Source organism: Gavia stellata, chromosome 22 (assembly GCF_030936135.1).
Source record: "Gavia stellata isolate bGavSte3 chromosome 22, bGavSte3.hap2, whole genome shotgun sequence".
Taxonomy (NCBI): Eukaryota; Metazoa; Chordata; class Aves; order Gaviiformes; family Gaviidae; genus Gavia; species Gavia stellata.
The window spans coordinates 8,607,248-8,626,130 of NC_082615.1; positions in this window are offsets into that span (position 1 = coordinate 8,607,248).

An 18,883-nucleotide genomic window follows, 5' to 3' on the forward strand; every position below is an offset into this window, starting at 1 on the left:
GTTACAGGTTTGACTTCTTTAAATTTACATTAGTGCTTAAATCAGTCTTGGATTTTTGCTTGGAGAAGGGGGACATCCTTTCTGTTTTCTGTTACTTTTTAACTTTAAAAAAACTAAAAAAATCCTTCTTTTGATCAACTCATAAAAATGGGTCAGAAGTCATTATTTTTCTTAGGATTGAGTCACTTGAGTGAGAAAGATTAAAAAGAAATCCTCAAACCTCTTATCTGCCATAAGTGAGTAACAAGATCAAGTTAAACAATGTCACATAGGAGGCCCTGGGGAATAAGTTAAGGTCAGCACACTTGTGAATAATTGATTTAAAGAGGGCACAGAGGGATGTAGCTGGCTGCAACTTTCCCAAAACAATGAAAGCTTTGGGGGCTGGGAGGTGGATGTTTTGCTGCTTTTCAAAGGCTTCTTTGGTGGGCTTCCTTTTAGGAAATAAGATGCTGAGAGGCAAGTGATTTCTAGTCCTTCCTTAATGACTGTGTTTAATTTTCTTGGTAAGTGCTTGAAATCTGGAACTGGGAGGGAGGGGGAGAAGAAAGGGAGGTAGATGAACAAGATCAATGACTTTTAATTTTCTCTGATGTGTCTTCAGATAAAAATTAAATCTCCTGCAGCTGAATTTGTTAAAATAGGAAGTGATACTGCTATTCTTCATCCAGTGAGACTTTATTTACTACAAGAGTAGAGAATGTATTTTTTCTTATTATGGCAAGGCTTCTATTTTTAGCCTTATTTCCTAAAGAACCAATACTGAAGATATATACTCATCTCTTCCTTTACCCCTCACTCCTCTGCTCAATGCTTTGAGTCCATTGACTGAGTTCAGCCCAGCTGGCAGAAGGGGAGGGCTGTCTCTGAGGCAATTAACTGTTGTGGATTTTGCAGGAATAGGTGGCTGGGTAGAAGTCACTTCAAGCACTCTTTTGAGAAAGAGGCTATATGGACAGCCCAGACCCCTTTCCTAATATAAAATAATCAGCACAGACAGAGGTGTAAGGAAGGCTTCAAATGCAGCGAGAACCTACAATTGGACCTGGCACCTTATCAGACCTCAGGACAGCCATCCATAAGATGCAGGTCCAGAGCACTCCAGCCCTCTTTAATTCTGCTGTTTGCAGAGCAGCCTGTTTGTTCTGTAGCTGCAGATGTGCAAGGGCTTTGTGTTTTCACAGCTTTGCAGCAAGGGTCCTTGCTGTCCCTTTCTGTCAGCCTTGTTTCGTGCAGGTTGCTAACAAAAATTCAAAGCAGGGTTTGAAAAGAGGTTGTTGACACAGATGAAGCATCCGACTGTGACAGTGAGACAGAGGGAGGCTGGCTTGGCTGCCTGAATGAGGAGAGACCGGATCGGTGCTGGGGGATTGACTCCTGGCTCACAGGTGGCCTCCTCAGCTCCTCAGAATAGTCTCATGAGCCTTTGCCAGTGTTTCCCACAACGGAAAACATGTTAAGAGTACTTCTGAGCTGGGAGGGGGATCACGGAACCCAAGGACCCTTGATGTATTCCAGCTGACCTAAGCCCCTAGGGCTTTTGGTCAACCAGGGTTGAATTTGGGGTTGCTCAGGGCTTCCTGGTGGGGATGACTCTGCTCTTGGCAGTCCCGGCACTAGGGAGAGAGGAAGGAGAAAGGCAAAGGGTTGTGGCTCTGCTGCTGTGCTCCCTGCTGCAGTAGCACACGATTAGCAAGCCCTGAACACCGCTGCCCTCCTCTCAAGTACATGGAAGTTGCAGGGGCTGAGTCCCTCCAGCCAGAGCTGGATAAAAGGTTGGAAAACATTGTCCAGTTATTCCTTGAGCCAAAAAGAAATGTCTGTTGTAAATGGGTAAAATTCTCTGAGATGAGCATCTGGGAAGCAATAAACTAATAAAAGCATCTACCCTGAGGAAGGATACTTACCAGGTTTGAGGCTGAAATGCTATCCATGCTTTAAAGGCTGGGACATTTTGAACAAAACGTAAGCTAAATTGTCTGGTTTATAATATGAGATGGTAAATCCCATCTTCCACACAAATTAAGTCCATGCCTTGAAATCTGTGAAGTAGTTAGGTTTTGAGTTGGGTCTTGTTAGGTCAATAATCAAATAATAGCTTCATATCTTTTTTTTTTCATGTTTCAGAATAATTATGCTTCTAAGCATAAATATTAATTTCTGCTCAATATGTATGCACTCTGGAATCCCTAGGTGTGAATAACAATACCTAATTGCAGAAACTAGAATATTCATTAAATTCTCTCAGATAATCTTTAGATGGGTGTATTAAGATTCAGATATATGCTAGCAGGAGGGTTTTCTAGAGAGCTGTGAAATGCTCTTCGAAGTTCCCCTTTAGCTGGGAGGATATCACAATGTACAACTGCTAGCATGAAGGAAGAAAAATAGAAAAAGGCTTTGTGTGGCCAAAAAGGCTTCATATTCAGATACCATTGCAGATATCATTTATATAGTTAATACTACCTCCCTAACAACTCAATTAGTATCTTAAAAACAATATTTTTCAAAATCATTACAAGTTGAGCAACACTGACATAATAACTTTTATGTTATGATAAACTGGTACTGTTCTAAATATGGTGTAATGTGGAGTTTTGCTTATTTCTTTGTAATTACCCTAAATCTCCACAAACTTTGCATACTGTGGAAAAAGCAAGGTGAAATGTGGACATGACTATGTCCACTGATTTGCTGCTTAGTAACAGATGAACATGCCAAACTCACTTTTATGAGGGCTTCCTGATATCATAGGAAATAAAACGGAAGGTACCTACAGGAGGCAACCTATGCCATCCCTTCCCCCAAGCCAGGATCAGCTATACATATGTTACTGCTGACTGTTTGACTTGGCATTATAATGCTGTGCCACTTTCTTTGTGTTTATAGAAATATGCTACTTTCTCATTTGCAAATGAGAAATACATCTACATAATTAATAGACTCAGTGTGTGTTCTGTCTCTCTCTTTCTTAAGTTCGGCTTCCCGCATAGTAAAAACTTGTGATGAATTATATGAATTTGGGCACTTTATAACCTCTGTTTTCAAACTTCTAAGGATCTTGTCTGAAGATCAGCAGGAACCTCCCCAAACTAAACTCCCAATATGTTCGTCTTTGCTGAGCGGGTGAGTGGGTTAACTCTCAGAACAGTCAAAAGCTGTTCCGACTTGGTGAATACGGAACAGGCAAGGCAGTACATCCAGACCTTGTTGCAGTGATCCCATAGCCCACATCACTTACTGTCAACTCTACATTTGGCAGTGATGCCCAAATTTGTTGCAGCCGATGCATCTTTAAGCAGGATTCATTGATACATCATATATCTGCTTTTCCTACTGGAAGAAACGGTTTTAAAAAAAAAAAAAAAGATCGTGTTGTGTGTAACTCAGAAATAGATGAGTTAAGACATAGTTAATGCAGTGCAGGCAATCTTAAGGAGAACATCTACTAGCCTAGCTTGGGTTTTTTTCCCTCCTTCCTGAATATGCTAACAACAACAGTTACCTGATTTCAAATTGAGATGCATTTGAGGCTGGTTGTTCATTTTGACTAGGACTCACTGTTTAACTCTTCTATTCTGTTCACAAAAGGTTTTGAATTTTTTCCGTCAATCTTTTGCTCAAATCCATACTTGCCAGTAACCTGAATTTTGTGCTCTTTTTGCTGTTTGCTGCTGACTACTTGTGTGTGGTAGCGTCCAACTGGTTAACTGAGTCAGGTGACGTTGTTTCTGATTTCTGACTAAATGCCCAAAACTTTTTTAACAAGGGAATAACAAGCAGTTAGTAGTGAATTAGCAAACGCTCTTGATCCCACGGGAATATTTTTGTTTGCCTGAGAATATATTCATACAGGAACAGCCACTCCCCAACCATTTGTGCAAACAAAAACATGTTCCCTTGAATATTCATGAACAACAAGGGGCACAAACATGGTTGAACCAAACAGCTGCTCAGAATTCATACAACCGTTTTGTAAACACCATTTTGCAGTATTTGACCAGCTCTAGGTACTGCTGTCGAACAGGAGCACGAATGAGCTGAAATGTTGACAGTAGTAACAGCAGATTAAAAAAAAAGAAGTAATCAGTGATACATTTACATGTTTGTTAAATCTTACTATGTATAAAGGCCAACGATGATAATGAGCCTAATTCAACTTTTTTTTGTCTCTGATGATGAAATACACTAACATAATAACAATTCTCATTGGTTAGGCACCTTTTCTTAGACTAGTTTTGCTGTCTCATCTCTTCATGTATTTCCTTCCTTCATTATCTTATTTCCATCCTGCAGTCTTGAATGCTGGAATAAATTAGTTGCTTGAAAATTGGTCCTGTATTAAATATTCTGCTTGATTTCTTAATCCTTTTTTCTTCTCTGGTCTCCATTCTTTCTAGCAGTGAGCAGAATGATGCCCTAGGACTGGAAGTGGAGCAAAAATCGTCTTTTTAGTCTGTGCTGTCTTGTCTGTCTCTTGTTCAGCTCCCCAGGATGATGCTGTTCTGTTCAGAAAAGCCAGCGGTTTAGCTGGAGAGAAGCAGAATGTGGCTTTTTATCAATGGGCAAAACTGTCCAGGTTGGTGAAGAAAATGGCAAGGAAAAATAAGTCTTTGAGGGGTGCTAAAAAAAAAAAGGGGGGGAGACAAGTTTTGATGAGTAGCCTAGAAAGTGTCCTCAATTTGTTTTTGAACTGCTGACTTCCCAAACCAATTTAGTCATTCATCCATGAAGCTAAATAGACTTAGCTGCCGCTTATGTCTAGGAGAGTTGTGGAAGCTCCTTTTTTTGTGTGGGTTGTTTTTTTGTTTTTTTTTTTTTTTTTTTAAATCTGCATGTAATCACTCCATCTACTGGGGTTTTTTTTGTGTAAAAGTGCAAATTGAAAGAGTTTTCTGGGATTTCTGGAGGTCTAAGTGAAAAACTATTTGAGATCTAAATTAAATTCATTGCCTTAAATTGAACAGATCCTAATTTCTCTAGTATTGTGCAAAAACAAAATTCAGTATTGTTACCTGTGGGATGTGACATGATTCAATAGGTATGATGCTGACCCAAAAACGGGAAGGCCTGTGTTTTAGTAGTCGCTCTGCAACCAACCTGCTGTGTTAGTTTGTGCAAACTGTAGTTTCCCCATGCACAAGAATAGGAAAGGAGAACTGTAATTGATTTTTTGGGGGTTTATATGGAGCTGAATTAATGATATTCTTTTTCTCTGTATGTATTTTCTAAAAGAAGTGAAAGACAAGGCACTGTGTGCATCTTACTTGTGATCCTTTCCCCGCCCCCTCTTCCGATCAAGTACTCTGTGTTAAACAGGATAACGTTCTTGCTCCATCTAGACTGGCCACCTCCTGTGAGCACTCCACATTTTTGATGTTGCTCGGTTACACTGGTAGCAAGGCAGATGCAGGAGCTAAAAAGTGGAAGATTATTACAAAATAATACAAATAAGTTGGTTCTGCTCATGCTGTTTACCACATTAAGTAAACATTCTTGGGAATTATTCAGAAGAAGGTGGAATACATTTGGAAAAAAGTGCGTATTTGCATAATGCAGCGAATTTCTCAGCTTTTGTGCACCGCTGTATGTAGATGAGATATTCATTTAAGAAGTTTACATTTCTGCATCCATTCTAATATCTGTTTGTAATAAATAACTGTGAATGTAGTTTGAAAAGAGGAAGGTGATCTCTACAGCCCTTAGGCATTAGCCGCTACCAGTGAGATACATTTTTAGCATACTCTGTTTATATTGAAATTAGATGTTTGCCATGGAAACCTATGTGTTACAATATACTATCTCATTCTGAAGTGCAGGAAAGCTTTGCAGTGAAAACCATTAATATACCATCTAGGGCTTTTTTCTGAAATGATCTATTCTAAGTATGATTTCTTCATATTTCTGATTGATTTGATAAGGCTTGCTTTAACCGCTCAGTTTGTGTGGAGGATGGGAACCCCCATCAATAAAACATTAGCTTCGTTCAAATACTCTTCTCCATGAAGGAAAAGCCTGAAAAGTATTTTGGAGGAAGCGGATCTGTTTCTTATTGGCAGAAAGAAATACTTTTTTTGCTTTTTATTTTGATTTTCCATTAGATGATGTATAACTCAATATTAAAAAACACAAAATAATCAAAATTTGCTATTTGAAAAATATCAACATGAGCTGTTTTGGCTTTGCCCTTATATTCTCTTTGTTCTCTCTTATTAAAAAAAAATAAATTCTAGTGAATGTCCAGTAATTTTTACAAACCAGGCTTTTACTTTTGACGGACCTGAACATTGTGGTGCAATGTGATTCTCTTTTTAGAGGAGTTCTGCTCACGATTTTATCCAAAAGCCACTCGCCAATAACTGGAGAATTGCTTCTCTTCTCGAGGTCAGGTGTGATCTGTGAATTCCAGCAGCCTCATCCTGAAAAAAAACCTAGCGTTCCCTGCATCTGTTTGACAAAGTTGCAGCACTTATTCTCCTACCAGAGGGTTTCGTCTAAAACTAAGAGACTGTTGTGCAGCCTGAGGCAGTGTTGGACATTGCTGCTGCTTTAGCTGAGCTTCTGAACAAGGAGGAATAAGTTCAAGTGTTATGTAGCTTTGAGCTTTATGTGACTGAAACCACTGGTTACAGGTATGAGGTTTTCTATACTTTTGTGGCTTGAAGCAGCTGCTGCACCTATGTTAGAAAACAAATTCCAGCGGCAAAATAGGTCAAAAATGCCTTAGCAGCTAGGGACTTGGACATTTTGTGTTTTGCAGAAATTCATTAGAACATAAAACCCCACCAATCATATAATTCTCTTTCTTCCCCTTCCACTTTATGTAACGGAAAATTAAACTACTGGGGGGGGAGCTTTTCAACAGAATATAAATTGAAACAATAATAGCACTTTTTTCTTCTTTTTCTTTCCCTCACTCCCCTCCCCCTCTTTCAATTTTTTGGCTGTAACTGTCTGAGAGAGCCAGTCTTTTGGAAGATACCCTAGTGGGGCTTGTGTTCTGATGTCCTGTGGATATTCTGTAGCTCAACAGACTCTTCTGCAAGCTATTTAATGGACTCCCATGCTGGGATTCCATCCCCTCCTGCACCCAAATGACTTTTCCTGAGAAAGTCAGCCAGCTGTGCTTTGCCACAGGACTTGCTCGCAGGCTGTGATGCTGAGCTTAATAGCATGCAAGAAACCTCCTTTGTCAGAGGTGGAAGAGGATGCTTTAACCCAGACCCCTCTGAGATCATAGTAACCAGGCTACGCATAAAGGCATCCATCTCAACGTCTAGGTTAACACTATTGTATCCACTCCTGTGTCTGCTTGTTTATACCTCACTTGTCCTTTTTGAAATATTTTCTTTTAAAAAGCATCTCAGTAAATGAAGGGGGAAGCAGGGCTTAATGCAGCCAAAATAGATGAATAAATTAAGCACCAACTCTTACAGGAAGCAGTTTAATAACCAGTGTGGCAGGCATTGCTAATGTTAAACCCTCTTTGAAGTCGGTTGTGTAGTTAAACTGGGATTTCACATCAAAAAAATGTTATTTACATTTGCACATGCTAGCCCAGCTTTTGTTAACAGCACTGGAAGATTAGATGTAAATGATCTGAGACCAGTAATATAAATGCAATAGTCTGAAGGCATTTCTCAAGGAGGCTATTACAAGACTGGGGGGGAGAAAAAAATATTCAAATTCCTAACCATGTTCCTATCATCCAAAGCATACTTCCAGATGCCAAAACAATCTCAGCTAGCAAAATTGAAACTAATTTTCTCAAGCTTCCCATTTGCTGAACTTGCCTAACAAGACACTTGAGACTTAAGTTTACATTTTTACAATGAAAATTAGATGGAATGATGCAAAGCCCTTCTTGATGTCTCCTCCCTTGATGTTTCTAATTCTCTGGTATGAGGAGATTTAACTATAACATCTGCATCTCACGCAAACTCTGGACTGCAGTGCTGTTCTAATTACTGCTTGGGGAAAAACAATTCCTGGAAGTATTGGGATTTTAAGAGAATAATGGGTAGCGTAAGGAGACAACCAGATTGTTTTCCCATTTCAAATCTTGGAATTGTGTTGGGTAAGATGGATGTGGTTTGATTTCTTGTCTGTTCTGTACCTTTAGGCTAATGCTTTAACGTAGGCCCAGATTCAGTCTCGGATGAGGTATTTGATTTTAGGCATATATATTTAAGAATCTAAGTCAGGAGGTCAGTCCTTCCTAGCAGTGTAGGTGCAGTGTGAATCCTAATTGGAGACATGGACCTCTCGCTGATTTTAGAGGGAGCGTATGTTTTCATTATAGGCGGTCTGATTAGCAGTTGAAAGGGAAGTAGGATACAGCCTGTTCTCCTGAGGTAATTGTGCAAGCAGTTACACTATTTTTTCTTCAAAGCCTTATAGAAATATCAATTTAGTCTCACAAAGGACAGTCAGGATGAGTGGGGCTTTGGGTCATATTTTGACATGTGAATTCACTCTTATTTCTAGTTCTAGGCAATCTTTAGTAGCTTTCCCTTTGCCTACCGTGAAAAGCTCAAATAATAATACTGCTACTTAGAATTAGACTTACTCTATTCTTTTTTTCCTGATCAGCTGCTGCCTTCTAGAAAACCAGGGATGAGTTTCCATTCTGAAAACAGGTATGATTTTTAAGGCAAACCAGAATCTTTAACCACTTTTAAACCACATAGGAGATACTTAATTTATGACCAACCTCAAGTAGAAAGATTCTTCTTTCAATGGGAATGATAGTGAATGAAAGATTATTCCACTAAAGATAATTTAATTAATAGAAGCATTTTGCAAGTGAGAATCAAGTTTCAGGAGTGAAAATTAAAATAAAAAAATGAGACCAGATTCTTTAAAAAAAAAAAAAAAGGCACCAATTGAGACCCTTATAATCTGGTTTTTAGAAGGTCTTCATCAATGAAGCCCTTCTGGGCTACGCTGAGAGTCACAGGTCCCCAGTGCTTCTGACAATCAAACAGCTGGTTTTAGCTTCTAAGCAACTGCCAGATGTTTTTTGCCTGGGTCAGATTAAAATGAAAAAAAATCAAAAGGAATTTGTCTCTCACTGATAAAATTGGCACTGATTTTCCTTGGGTTTCATTTGAAAAATGTCAGTCTCTGTGGTTTATCCTAGCTTTAAGTACCTAAAGTCAGCTGTTGTATTGGCTATTTGCTGTGTGTAAGGTGAAATCTGATATTTGAAGCTCCTGAATAAATTGAATTTCTTATCTGTGAATTTGTGGGATTTTTAGACTATGTTTTGTTTGTTGTTTTTTTTTTTTAAATGCACTTTCATTATCAGTGTATCTTTTTCCATTTTGGGGCTAGTTTGGTTTATAGCCCCATTCTATCCCTCAAAAAAATTTTTTAAATGGGAAGATACAGCATGGTTCTCAATAAATACCTTGATAGAAATTCTGAAATGAAGGTTACTTGCATGCTTTATGGGGCCTTTGAATAGCATTGGATGAATAGCCCAGTGATTGATTCTGATCGCAATCCACATATTAAAGAGTTTTGCAGCACTTTAGAATTCACGTAGCCTTTCACAGGAGCTACATGTGTATCTGTTCCCTGAAATGTTCATAAAGTCAGACCCTGGAAGCACAGTTAGCTTGAATACAATGAAGCAGACCACAGCAAAAGTGACTGTCTGGGTCAAACACTTTCTATATTATATCAGCATGAATCTGGCCTCACAAAAGATGGAGGCAAAACAGAGGATTTTGTCCAAAATTTATTGGAAGCACATCTCAAGCCAAATCGCACATCACATGTCCATATCCAAAAAGCTAATGCTGTATGTCACCAAACGTAGCATCTGTGCCATTGTTATTAGTCAGTTCCCTAAAAACGCAACTACCAATGAGGACGGATGCCCATTCCTATAAAGCTCCTTCTTGTTATATTGCTTATTTCACCCTAAGTGGTACAACCTCACTTTGTTAGTGGAAATGAGCTGGGAAGTGGGGATCACTGATCCCCAGTGGTTTGAGAGAAAAAGGAGTGATAGGCTTGGGGTTTTCAACAAGTCATAAAAAATTTTAGTGCTTGCTTCCCAGGCTTGGGCACTTATTCTGGTCTTTTGAAAATGACAGGTTCAGTGCATTTAGGCTTCTTCATTTCCTGTTTGTCAAACTGAAAGAATTTCCACCTTTCAATTGTCAAGAGCGGTGATGAGCTCAACCAGATAAATATGTGTGGAAATTCTTATTTACTGGACTCTATAACTATATAATGCGGCCATAATGTTTTAATAGTTAACATAAAACATAATGGTCGCTCAGCTATTTTCAGAAGCCAATGCATTGCAGGAGGGTTGTCCATTTGATTAAATCAAAACATGTTTTAAACATTAATTTGCACTAGCAGCTACTGGCTGGAGAGCACAGCAGCTGGTATGGAGCATTTTGACAGTATCCTTCCATGGCTGCTACAGAAGCTCTTGCTGACACTAAACCCCTTGCTAGCTCAGCAAAGATGTCAACACCATCACAGGTCAAATACCAGGTAACTCCTGTTGTAATTTTGTGGAATGATTTCCCAAATTGGCTGGTTAGAACTAAAGCAGTTGGATAACTAGAGACATCATAAAATGGCAAGGTGACATATTCTGCAAAGAGTAGCAGTGGTCTTGTATGTCCCTCTCAAATTAGGTTTGAGTCAAGTTCAGTGAGTTAATAGCAATTAAAAGGACTCCAAGTTAGCCTTTCTGTGAGATGGTTTTATAGATGGTGGGCATTTGCACTGGCATGTATGAGGTGCTAGCAGAAAAAGTGACCTGCTGAAAAGTCTCCTTGGTAAGATCAGACTTGGAATGAATGCCGCAGGAATAGGGGGAATAGGTTCCCCTAACATGAACCATCCACCAGGCAGATGTCTGTTGCTCAGTTAGTTGCTGCCTTATGTTCGTTTTGTAGTTGACACTTTGAAGGAGAGATTAATCTGATTTATTTTCAGTGTTTACTTAAGGATGAGATAAATCTTGACCTAGAAATGCTTTTGTCTTTTCTTTGACTAGGAGGCGTTTGGGACTATTTTAGGTCTCACCATCCAACTTTAATCAGGCATTTATATTTTAAGAATATGAAAAGGTATGGGGAAATTTTAGTTTCTACAGCACATGCCAACGTCATTTTTTATTAATATGTGGGCATCAAGGGGAAGCAAATTATGTAGTGAGAGAAACATCATTTCTGGCTTTCTTCTTTCTTTGATTTTTCTGTGACTAGGAGTTAGACTGGAGGGTCCCACAGGTCAGGGACCCTGGGACTAGACTCTTACTCGAGCAAAATCCATCTGAGGTGTTTGCCTGGCTCAGGATAAGGGAATATAACTTGCCTGTATCAGCAAAGAAAGAAATCATAACTCATTTGAAATCTTGACACTCAGTTAGTGATGTTTCTCCTGTGCACTGTTGCCTCTGTGTGGCAGCTGAAATAAGTAGAGAGATGATTAAGTCCCTGCTATGGTATTGCCATATAGAGATGTCTGATTTCTGCCACTTGTATCTCCTGTCACTATTCAATCCCTGCAGTGATTCCTTAGAGGAAACTTTTCTTCAGCAGAAAGAGCAACAGCACCTCATGGCTGGTCTGCTGCAGCTATGTAGCATGGCTGCTTGTGGTGCTGCTCCCAGGGTGCTCTCCTGGTGCGTCTAAGCAATTATTTCTTGATCTATTGCTAATTCTATGTTAAGGAAGGAATTTGGGGTCCAAAGACAGAGTGGGCAGATAATCAGTTCTTTGTCCAGCTCGGTGTGGTTCATGCCAAAAAAAGAAAAGGGATAATAATACCATCTCCTTCATTTTCTGCTCTGTCCCCTCTTTACTGATAACACATAACTGATAACTTTCAAAAATTTTCTTATGCATGTATGCACATTAGTATATTTGCTGACTGTTCATCTATAGTGGGATGCCTGGTGGTATCTGACCATGCCAAAACATGTCCTAAACCATCTTTCTTTTTTATTTCTTTGTTCTTCATTTTAATTTGCAGTAAGTCTTACTGCTTCTCATTTTTCCTTCTTGGCACTTTGGTTGCTGTATTTATCAGCTTTAGCTAAATGATAGCAATATACTGGAGAAAGAGATCCGCTAGTTGTATTGATCCTCCACTTCTTCCCCTGTCACTCCCAGGGGATGATGACAAAATTTTAGCAAAATCAAATGGCAATTTACAATTGTTTTTTTGGAACATCTCCGCCTCAGTCTTGTCATGTGTACAATGTCAGTAACATTTTTAAGTGTCCTAAGTGCCAGCTTGCTTTCCTGCTTTGAAGTTCCTTCTTTAATTTACCTAAATTGGGCATCTGACAAGATGTTTACATATCAAAAATAAAATGAAATCAGCATCAATCTTTCTTTAAAAAAAACCAGAATTTGAGTCTTCTCGAGCCATATCACTGTTTCCCTAACACAGGCTAGATGTGAAGTAGTTGAAAGGAAGGATATACGTGCAAAGGATCTCCATCAAGGACAGTAATTTTAAGAGCAACAAGCATTCACTGTAAATGTCTTACAACAATTTAGAACAATGGTAGAATTCCTCTATTAATCCATAGGTGGCAACAAATATCGTAACCATCACTGCTGGCACCAAGAGCAGGTTGCTCTGTGACATATCATCATTCCAGGAAATTAACGGAAAGAAGATAAGAGATATGATGTCAAAGTTCAGGGACCTGAAAGAAACTGAATCCAGTTTTCTCTCATGCTTACGTAATTAAGTGAAAACGTTTCTCTGAAAGCTCAGACTCCCTGGAAGCAAAACTGCTTCCTTGAAAAGCCTAGAGTTTCCCTGGGAATTAAAAGAGAGCACATGAGTATGGTTGCAGAATGGTTTAATTATTTTTTTCTTAGAAGCTAGTGGCTCCCCTATAACTATGTACTTTCCACGTTGCAGACAGTAAAAAAAAAAAAAATAATACGGTGCTTTGACTACTATTCCTTACCTAGTTTCTCCCTCCCTACCATGAAATGGGCTTGAAAGCCAGGACAAATTATTTCCTATTATTTGTCATCTCGAGCTTTTTGAATCTTTTGGTTCAAACATTTTAAATATTTGCCTGATTTCTCTCAAAGGACTAGAAAGTTAAAGAGAAGTGGCTATTGTTGACCACTTTTTCCCTAAGGTAAGCCGATATTCTCAAATTTTCATGTCCTCAGGTCAAGGAGTTTGAGAAAGCAGTACCAAATATCACCCACCTGCGATAGTCATGAGTTGTCATTTCTTTCAATTCTTAAAGTTGCATCTCTTCATTTTACAGTACGTTGTTAATATACATACAAAGTATATAATACACATCAATCGTTTATCAGGGAAAGAAGCCTGTTCTCTGGAATGTCTTAAAAGTTCAATTCATCCAGGTACTGTTTTATAAATAATAGATGTCGCTGGGTTTTGGGGTTTTTTTTTGGGGGGGATTGGAAGATCAGTACTTTAAATTGTTGATATGAATGTAAGGAATTGTTACCTTTAACAGACAAAAGAATGTAATTCCTAACAGTTTGGTTCTGTCAGTTTGGCAGGACTCATTCTCTGACCACAACTCAGAGCCTCTTTGCTTTATGGACTTCTGACACGTACCTGGAGAAGTACGGCAGAATCAACTCCAACAGCTCTTAAACTTTATTCTGAGAATGGAAAAGTTCTCCTCAGGTGGCATTCCTCCAGAACATAACATGCATTGCCAGAACTGCAGCTTTCTGTAGAGAGACATACAGTGAAGCTTCAATAGCATACAAGCACGCTTACAGTTGCACATAGTGTGTTACATTTATGCCCAGTCACTGCAGTGTTTATACAGAATAATTTACTTCCTTTAAAAAAAATTTGAAAAATTAAACAAACCAAGAGTATTTCTCAGGGTTTTAATTTCCAGCATTCCCCATGTCTCTCACAGCAGCATTTTTTTTCTCAGGCTCTTTTTTAAACTATGATTTTGTTGTGTTCCTCTGTCAAACTGAAGCCTATAATCTGCAATGTGAATTGGCAAGTTGCCTCATACAGCAGATGGACTTGAGCATGCTTCTGCCAAGGAGCTAGCATGTGCACCAAGCTCTGTGCGTGTGGCATCCGTTTCCTAAGCAGAATGTCAAAACAGCTGTCTGTGAAGGACTTTTGCATCTGTACTAACAAGATCTGCCAGAAGTCCTATGATTTGGAGCATGGTTTCTATCTGGATAGTTTGAAGAGTTTTAATGTGCCCGAAGCTGGAGGAATGGTCTCTGAGCTCTGCGTGATTTACACCAGTTTATAGAAGAATAATCCTGCAGGATGTCTGATGCACATCCACCTAGCCGTGTTCATGAAGGCGTTAAAGAAGTGAGGGGAGGGGGAGTCAGAGCTGTTTTGGTAACCATTTTAGAGTGGTTTCAGAAATTCCTGGCTCTATCAAGTGGTACAGGAATGTAAAAACCTATTTGGATGAGTGGGGAGCTTCAGAATTCAAGGGAAACAGGTGCAGCCATAGCTGGTGCAAAGGGAAGGTGCATTATCGGCAACTGGCAGGTCCTGGGAGAGAGAAAGCAGAGTATTCCCGTCCAGTGACGCTTCTGAGCCTGGTAGGAAGCAGCTTCTTCACTCACGTTCCTTGCAATTTTAGATAAGCTAGCGTGCTTGCCTGCTTGGCCTTCACCTTCATTTGTGGGATTGGTTTTAACAATTGCTCCCAATTTTTTCTTTTATAGGGCTTTTCTCTTAATGAATAAACAAAAGTTGAAGAACTCGTTCTGAAAAATATTTTTATTTCTCCATTTTATTAATCTAGCACTAGCTGTCTGACCTTTTGTTTCCCATTACAAATAATCACTTAAATTTTCTCAGACATTATGAAATGGCTGTAATAAAGGCGTAGCACTTGCCCTTTGGAATAGACAAGAAACCAGCCATTTCTGTCTGTAGCTGCATCTTGCCAGTGAAGTTAAAAATGTTGTGGAACTTTTTCCCCAATGAAAGTTGAAATAATTGCTCTATTTTGGATGTTTTTTTCCTTGTTGTTCTAGTGCTTTCACTTTCAAAGGCCAAATGACATTTAGAATGACAAATGTTTTGCTTCCCCTTTTGTTCCCTAAAATACATGGCAATAATATCTGCTAGAGATTTCTTAGATGACTAAAAATGCATTTTCTTGATAGGTTTTGCGTTCATTTTAAATGGCCTTTTTTGGGATATGTAGCAAATTACCAGATCACATGATTTTCTTTTTCTCTGATGGTACTCAATCCTGTAGACTGGGAAGCTGGGGTTAATAGTTTGTGGTAAGATCAACTATTGAGATCCATGGGATCATGTTCTGTGGCATTGTTTATCCCACAGCAACACCATGGACTGTTGAATACTCTTCCACTAAACATGATAGACATGTCCTTGTAGCACATCTTTATCTTTAAGAGATGTTAGTGGTCATTAGAGTCCAAAGAGTTTGGGATGGTTTACTTTATACTGTTTATTGGTACTCCCCTCTTATTTCGAAAAGAAATCTCAGATTCTTAGGCATCACTTTTCTTTCATTCCTGCTTTGCTTATGCTCCCTGTCCCTGTAAATCTCCTGGCTTTGACTTTAGATTGATGTAGGGTGACCATTAAATTGGCTTGTATTAAAGTGAGGGCTAGCTAAATGCATTGAAGCTACATCAATATGTTGAAGCTAATACAAACCACTTGTAGAAAACCAAAGTAACCTGAGGGTGCTATTAATTTTAGATTAAGAATGCATCAAGGAATGAAGGCTAATCCATTAAACTAGAATTGTTTTGCTATGATTCTAATGTAAATCAATGTCAGAAAAGTAAAGATATTAGCAGCAACTAAGCAGTTTCACCAAGATCAAGCCAAGGCTTGAGAGACGTCCTCCTCATTCTTGTAGGTTTGCGATTGTTTTTCTTATTCCTCATATAAAATTAATCAGTAACACTGGAAATAATTCAGCTCTAGACCAAAAAAACCCCTCCTTTTGAGACTCCCCTGATGTCTACATAGAACACATAGAAAAACACAGAACTAGGTAATTATGTACAAGAAGCAAACGCTGAAAAAAGTAGTAATAAAACAGGAATTATTTATTTTTTTCATTTCCTGACAGTTCTCTTAACTATTGGTGCTTTCTACAACAAGTCAAAACTATAGGGAGGAGTGTGACTTTTAAGTCAGAATTATCCTTTAAATTTTTGCAGTTTATTATGCATTGCTTTTAACTATTAGAGTGCATCACGTACAAAGAGCTGTCCCTGTGTGCCTCTGCCTTCATCTTTGAAGGTAGGAGGCAGTCACCTGCTATGGGAGTCTGCAACTGCAGACCCCAAGCTTCACAAGAACAGCTCCTGCTTCCCCCCTTTTTTTAGGGAGAGATGTTTTCATGAGAAAGTCCTTATTTTTAATACATTTTTTTCTTTTATTGGAGTATTTCTAGCAGTTTCCCTTCCATTCCGATGCTACAGCATATTCAGGCATAGCTGGGATGAGGCTCCAAACAGCCAGTGCCTTTGACTGGGCACAAAGGAAGCGGTTTCCTTGGCAACTGCAACCCCAAAAGGTCCCAAAACAGCACTTCCACCTGCCTGAGATTTCTTTTTAATTTAGGAGTTTGCACATCGGCTTTGCATGGAGAATTGGGTTCTGTCTTAGGGCTTTATTCATAACATAATTTGCTTACAGGAATAATGTAATTTTTGAGTATGAATTTGTACTTTGTACTGACTGGCTTACCGGAAAGATTGTCGATTTATGTAGTGACAGTGGATGCTGCAGTGGCACGTGGTGGGATTCAGGAAGGATGTTCAACACTTAAGCTACAAAAATTAAAACTGCACGGGAGAAAAAAATCTGTCTAGAGCAGAATTAGTTTGCTCCTATGTCTATGTTAGAAATTATGAGATCAGGGAAACTGCCAAACTTGGATATACCTTTGCGTTTTACTAGATTTGTTAACTTTTACAATGAAACAGCCAAAGAGAAGGCCCTTGCATAGGGCAATACCAAACCCAGGTGATGCCGCTCTCTTAACCCAGAGGCCGGGCCCCCCTGCCCCTCAGCCTCGACGCTAAGGTCACACAGGGCCAGGCGCTTTCGTAAAGAAAGGTTCACTCCTGCCTCTGGGGTCCCTCGGAGCAGCTCCTGGCAGTTTTTAGATGGTTGATGTGTGATCATTGTGGATTTAGCGGAGCTTGGCTCCCTTCACCCCCACGTAAGCCGGGGTGCCCCATGGCCGCCTCTCACCTGGGGCCTGCCCGCCTGCCCACAGGGTCTATAAGCCGCTTCTCCAGAGCGTAGGAAGATAAAAGGAAACCCTGCTGCTGGTTATCGGAGGGGTTGAAGGTTGCTATAAGAACGCCTGCTGTTGGAAGGGTTGGAAAGCAGCTAAAGCGAAGGCCTGTTCTTGTGGCACTGCGCCACTGCCGTGGGCGCCATCTTGGCCTGGCAGCTCCCCCCCGCCAAGTCCCACACAGGGCTGGCGCTGGGAGAAACTGAGCGACGTTCCTCCTCCCTCAACGCCTCCATGATTAGCAAAGACACGAACTCAAAGATGCTATGAATAATGTAGTGGCAGGCTGCAAGATGAGACTCTCAGGAGACTGACCCTTAGCAGCCATTTCCTTTCAACATACAAATGCAATTTAAAGCCTAAACATGTTTACTCAGCTCTTGGCTTTCAAATATCATCAAAAATAGCCACGTGTGAAAGGAATTGAGCTTGTGCTTCCCACCCAGGGTGCTGTGGAAATACAGGACTGTCTCCTTAAGAAGAAATATCTGTGCCACACAGGTGACACCAATTACCCCCAGCCCAGGCCCTGCCGAGCAGGAGGAAATTGCCAAGAGCTACAGCAATAAGGAGCTGGAGCCGGGGCAGACTGAGGTATGTGACTTGAGGGAGAAGAGGTGAAGGAAATAACCTTTGAACTTCAAATATAAGTGAAAGCAGAGCATTTATTGCATGGGCAGCAATGCCTGGTTGAGTAAAACTCTCTCCATGGTTGTAAGCTAGACCTAGAGGACAAAGGTGAAGCCTGAAATCAATGTTTCTTAATAAGACAGATGTTCTTCAAAGGTATGTTGTTGCCTTTCCATGTTGTATTTTTAGTTTAGTTTTGCAAGACTGTCCTGCCAGGGAAGCTTTTCTCAGGTTTGACTGGTGCTGTTGCTTGGTGCATCCAGGGATGCCTGTTTCTGCTATGAAGTTTTTGGGATTTGTGTGCGCGGCAGTGTTTCTCTTGTTCTCATGGGGACTAAAGCTTACCGGAGTATGTTGAGAGCAAGAGACACCATCATTTTATCCTGCTTTTGGTGTCAGGCTCCTCCTTCAGCTTGTTACGCTTTCCTAAAGGTCTCTGCCTCTGTGAACTGGCTGTCCCAAGACTATTTTCCTGGGTAGATTGTGTGTCACCTTCAGATTTAGCAGTGCCAAATTTCACAAACAATCATGCCTTTTCTTCGTTTGGTTGGGGTTTTTTTCCTGTGGAAGAGATGTGTCTTTATGCAGCACGTGGACATTCATATCCTAAGTAAAGGGATTTTTCAGTCACTGCTGCAACACAGGCAAATAAAAACGGAAATCATGTTCTACTGCTTTGGCAAAACTACGTTTAGGTTTCTAAATCTCTATCTAATATTTCCTCTTTTGTGAACTGTATATGGAGAGGGGCAGTTTGTGCTATTTAGCTTTATGTATTGCAGTCAAAGCAAACAGGTAGCCCCTCCAGCAGCTCCGGTGAGTGCCTCAGAGGCATGGGTGCTAACTTAAGCAGCTGAGGGTGATAACTAAAACTAAGCAGTGTGACTGTCCCTCCTCCACCCGAGTTCCCAGTAGCCAATTAATATTTCTTGAAGCTGAGTGATGAGGCTCAGAGTGCAGTTCTGTGCTTAACAGGGA